Genomic DNA, 5,518 nt, shown 5'->3' with positions numbered 1-5,518 from the left:
CCTGGGGAGGGGAAACGGACACGGGAAAGTGACCTCCTGAGCTGGACACTCCTCAGGGCTGGGGCGGCCTCAGTCCCACAGTCAGGGGTTACAGGTGTCCGGGTGGGGTGGGGAGCTCATCTCTGCAGGCTGCCCAAGCGTGGACAGGAGACAGCGAGGGGATACCCAGAAAGCATCTCCACGAAGGGGCTGGAGGCTTCTGGAGGGAGGCTGCTTACAGCAGAGGGATGACCCAGGGAGCCACGCAGGGGGAAGGGTCAGTAAGGCAGAGACAGAAGAGGAAAGCTTCTCTTGGGCCCCCCTTCACGTGATACCAATACGAGATGGGAATGAGCGTCTGCTAAGGACTTCAGGTGCGGCTGAGGACGTCAAAGGACCCAACCGATTGTGGAATAAAGGCACTCATTCCTTTATTTCTTTGTTCAGTCATTCAGCCGATCATTGAATCAAGAATGTGTTCATGGGGTGCCTGGGTGGCTCAGTGGGTTAAGTGTGGGATCAAGGCTCAACGCAGAGCCTGCTTAGGACTCTCTCTCTCTCTCTCTCTCCCTCTGACCCTCTTCTCTGCTCGTGCTCTCTCTCTGTCTCTCTCTCTCTAAAATAAAAAAAGGGGGAGGGCGCCTGGGTGGCTCAGTTGGTTGAGCGTCTGACTTCCGTTCAGGTCATGATCTCACAGTTCATGGGTTCGAGTCCCACGTCGGGCTCTGTGCTGACAGCTCAGAGCCTGGAGGCTGCTTTGGATTCTGTGTCTCCCTCTCTCTCTCTCTCTCTCTCTCTCTCTACCCCTCCCCCGCTCATGCTCTGTCTCTCAAAAATAGATAAATGTTAAAAAATTTAAAAATAAAATAAGCTAAATTAAAAATAGTCATAGGTTCCAGGGACTGGAAACACCTGTGGGGGCCACTATTCAGTCCACCGCTCGTCTGTTGCGAATGGAGACAACAGACTACAAGTGTTGGCAGAGCTTGTGACTTTATCACCAAAAGAAATCACAGATGTTTTCTTATTATGTTATTTTCCAACAGGCATCTTGCAATATTATTTATGCTCATCTCTACTTTCAAGTTAAAGTAGCTATTAAAGCTGCCACGAGTAGCTTTCTATTTAATGCATTAGCGAAGAAGCACATAAATTACCATATCACGGGTTTAAAAAATATTTTGATAGCCGCGTTACAATAAAAATTGGATTTCTTTGTCCTGTGTCTTTTCCTTTATTTCGAGAAGCTTTGCAAGGCTGTCATGAGGTCCAATGCGTGAAAATGTTTAAGAACGCCTGCCCTCTGCCTGAGTGGCTCAGTTGGTTAAGCATCCGACTCTTTTTTTTTTTTTTTTGAGTTTATTTATTTATCTTGAGAGAGAGAAAGCAAGCAGGGGACGGGGAAAGAAAGAGACAGAATCCCAGGAGGCTCTGCACCGCCAGCACAGAGCCCGATGAGGGCTGTGGGATCATGACCTGAGCTGAGTCGGTTGCTTAACCGGCTGAGCCACCCAGGTGTCCCAAGCATCTGATTCTTGATCTCAGCTCAGGTCTTGATCTCAGGGTCATGAGTTCAAGCCCCCTGGGCATGGAGCCTATGGAGAGGGGCAGGGAGTGAAAAACTGGGTCTCTGGAAAACTGGGTAGAGATGTTCTGTCAACTGGACCACGGCCCTCAGGGCTGTAGGGTGGAAGAGAATTATACTTCCGTTGGGTTTTCTCATCCACTGGTTTCGAGAGTCTCTTTGTTACAGCAGCTCACCCTTTATGCAAACTCTTTAGTATGAATTGTCTAGAGTTGTTCTCACTCATGGGGGCATATCCAGGATTAAGTGGGGCTTGAAGCTTACACCATTCAGGGGCTCCTTTTGAAAAACTGAATGGATGCAGCCACTAGGGAAAACAGTATGGGGGGGTGTCCTCAAAAAATTAAAAATAGAACTACTATATGACCCACTAACTGCGCTTTGGGTATTTACCCCAAGGATAAGAAGACACTGACTCAAAAGATATACACACCTCTGTATTTACTGCAGCATCATTTGCAATAACCAAGACATGGAAACAACTTAAGTGTCCATCAATGGATGAATGGATAAAGAAGGTGTGGACTATATATAACAAGGGAGTATCATTCAGCTACAAAAACGAAGGAAATCTTGTCATTTGTGATAACATGGATGGAGTTCGAGGGCATTGAGCTTAGTGAAACAAGTCGGAGAAAAGCAAACCCCATATGATCTCACTTCTATATAGAAGCCATGTATATCTATGTATCTGTATCTATATCTATATCTATATCATCTATATCTGTATCTATATCTAGCTTCTATATATAAACAAAAAACAAAAAACTCATAAACACAAAGAACAGACTGATGGTTGCCAGAGGCGGTGAGGGGGATGAAGGTGGCCAAGATGGGTGAAGGTGTTCAAAAGGTACAAACTTCCAGGGTGCCTGGGTGGCTCAGTCAGTCGAGCGTCCGGCTTCGGCTCAGGTCACGATCTCGCGGTTTGCGAGTTTGAGCCCTGAGTGGGGCGCTGTGCTGTCAGCATGGAGCCTGGATCCTGCTTCAGATTCCGTGTCTCCCTCTCTCTCTGCCCCATCCCCACTCGTGCTCTGTCTGTCTCTCTCTCAAAGTTAAGAAACATTAAAAAAAATTTTTTAAAGACACAAACTTCCAGTTATAAAATAAACAGCTATTCGGGGCGCCTGGGTGGCGCAGTCGGTTAAGCGTCCGACTTCAGCCAGGTCACGATCTCGCGGTCTGTGAGTTCGAGCCCCGCGTCAGGCTCTGGGCTGATGGCTCGGAGCCTGGAGCCTGTTTCCGATTCTGTGTCTCCCTCTCTCTCTGCCCCTCCCCCGTTCATGCTCTGTCTCTCTCTGTCCCAAAAATAAATAAAAAACGTTGAAAAAAAAAATTTAAAAAAAAAAAAAATAAACAGCTATTGAGGGTGTGATTTACAGTGACCGTAGCTAATAATACTGTATTGAATCTTTGAACATTGCTAAGAGAATAAGTCTTAAAAGTTCTCATCTCAAGAGAGAAAGTTCATAAGTATATATGGGGATGAATTGAGGTGATCATTTCATAATGTATACAAATATCGAATCATTAAGTTGGACACCTGAAGTTAATATAATGCTATACATCAATTTTATCTCAATAAAAAAAAGGAAACAGAAAGGGAAAATATTTTTTTAATGTTTCTTTATTTTTGAGAGAGAGTGAAAGGGGGAGGGACAGAGAGAGAGGCAGACAGAGAATCCCAAGCAGGCTCCGTGCTGTCAGCGCAGAGCCCAACGTGGGGCTTGAACTCACAAACCCTGAGCCCATGACCTGAACTGAAACCAAGAGTCGGATGCTTAATCAACTGAACCACCAGGGGAAAAGGTTTTATTTTGCTTATTTTACACAAACTTGTGACCCTGTGAACCTGCGGAGAAGGCCCCGCCCCAGACTGGGAAGGGCCATGCAAAGGTGAGGCCCTGAAGCTTGGGCTGTGTTGTGAATAGGAGTGCCTGGTGATGCTCCGCCCACATCCCTTCTTCAAGACCAGCAGGCTCAGGCCCCAGCGGTTGGGAACGTAGCTGCTGATGGCTCCCGGCTGCACCCCACCCCCCCAGAGGGGAGTGCTGTCAGCTCCAGGGAACTGCCTTGCCTCAAAATTAGTCCCCCTCCCAGGGAACTGGGCGTGGCCAATGGTTGGCTGACGTAGAGATACCAAAGCCTGAGTCCCTGGCTTCAATTTGGGACAAGTCTGAGGGGCCATTTCAGCTGCAGAGCTCTCTGTAGGATGGGCTAATGTCTTGTGGAACTGCCTTGCCCCCCACAATCCTGCCTTCCTCATATTCTTACAGGTGCACCTCCCAAGAGCCCTCCCCAAAAAGCCTTCTGCCCAGGGGTCCCTGGGTGGCTCAGTCGGTTGAGCGTCTGACTTCGGCCCAGGTCCTGATCCCAGGCTTCGTGGGTTTGAGCCCCACATCGGGCTCTGTGCTGACAGCTTGGAACCTGGAGCCTGCTTCGGATTCTGTGTCTCTCTCTCTCTGCCCCTCCCCCGCTCATGCTCTGTTTCTCATAAAGATACATTAAAATTTTTTTTAAGATGAGGTCATTAGGTTTGGCCCTAATCCAATACAACTGGTGTGCTTATAAAAAGAGGGAGAAGAGACACAGACAAAGAAGGCGGCCATGTGACAACGGAGGCCGGGATGGCAGTGACGCACCCCAGGAATGCCAAGGATTGTTGGCAAATGCCGGCAGCTGGAAAAGATGAGGAAATTCTCCTGCACAGGTTTGCAGACGAAAACCTGAATGGCCCTGCTGATACCCTGACTTTGGACTTCCAACCTTCAGAACTGTGAGACCACACACTTCTGCCATTTTTAAGTGGTGCTCTGTTATGAGAGCCCCAGGCAAGTAAAATATTATGTCTATTATTTCTACGTAGAAATACTAGATCATGATGTCCTGCCGGACATGTCTTCCAAACTCCGTGCTCAGCGATACCATGTTGGCAGCCTGGTGTCAGCCATCGAAACTGGAAAATGCTACAAATTAGAGCTTTTCTTTTCTGAGAACCAGTCGGTAAACATTTATGGGAAGCCACTACCCATGGCCGTTACCTTGGTTAAGAGGGCACTGGTTACAGGTGACAACTCAGACCTTTTGATAATCGTGGAACACAGAATCTGAATGAATATCGATGCCATTCTGGCCCTTCCGTTCGAGTGGGGGGCATATGGAGGCAGGTGATACATGGCATCCTGACCCAGGTCTCCCTCACAGAGCTGTTACAATGGGGAAGGGCTTCTTACAATAGAAATATCTGCAGCTGGCCCCTTCCCATCCTGATCATCATAACTAAGAAACAATCATCACACCCCCGAGGGCATGGCAGAGATCAGTGCCCTCAGACACGAAGAAGGCAAGAGTGGTGATCCCATCATACCCTCATTTAGTTCACTTGCCTGCTCCCTTTGAAGCCTGTCTAGATCATCGTGGATGACAGTGGATGTGCACATTCAATCAGGCATTAGCCCAAACTGCAGCTGCTGTGCTGGACAGGGTATCTTTGCCAGCGAGAATGAACACAGCCTCACCGTGTGATATGTGGCCATTGCCCTGGCAAATGCAGTCTTTCTGTCCCTTGTGGAAAGGAGAATCTGAAGCCGGTTGCATTTACTCAGGATGGCCAAGATGCATACTTAATCTGGCCCCAGGGATATGTTAGCCCATCCTGTCCTCTGCCATAACATTAACTGCAAGGACCTAGACCATCTGGACACGGAACGTCATGTTGGCCCACACTTTGACAGCAACATGCTAATCAGATTGTAAGAGGAAGAAGTGACAAGTATGTGGAAGATATCCTCCCGGGGGTGGGAGGGAAATTCTTCAAAGGTCCGGGCACCTGCTCCATGAGTCAAGTCTTTAGGGGTCCAGTGGCGCGGGGTATGTCAGGATGCCCACTTCAAAATAAACTATTGCAACTCACACCTCTTCCTGCTAAGAAAAAGGCCCAATGCCAGTTAGGCA

The 5,518-nt window shown here is 48.2% G+C and overlaps 1 non-coding gene across 1 annotated transcript; it reads left to right on the top strand.

Annotated features, from left to right (window-relative positions):
• Window positions 1-619: 619 nt before the first annotated feature.
• On the top strand, window positions 620-704 carry TRNAG-UCC (transfer RNA glycine (anticodon UCC)). Its single transcript has one exon. It is a non-coding gene; the product is annotated as a tRNA-Gly (tRNA).
• The last annotated feature ends 4,814 nt before the right edge of the window (window positions 705-5,518 follow it).

The sequence above is a fragment of the Neofelis nebulosa genome, chromosome 17, assembly GCF_028018385.1.
Source record: "Neofelis nebulosa isolate mNeoNeb1 chromosome 17, mNeoNeb1.pri, whole genome shotgun sequence".
In the NCBI taxonomy this organism is placed as follows: Eukaryota; Metazoa; Chordata; class Mammalia; order Carnivora; family Felidae; genus Neofelis; species Neofelis nebulosa.
The sequence above is the reverse complement of the archived record's forward strand: the minus strand, read 5'-3'. Positions and strand labels throughout refer to the sequence as shown.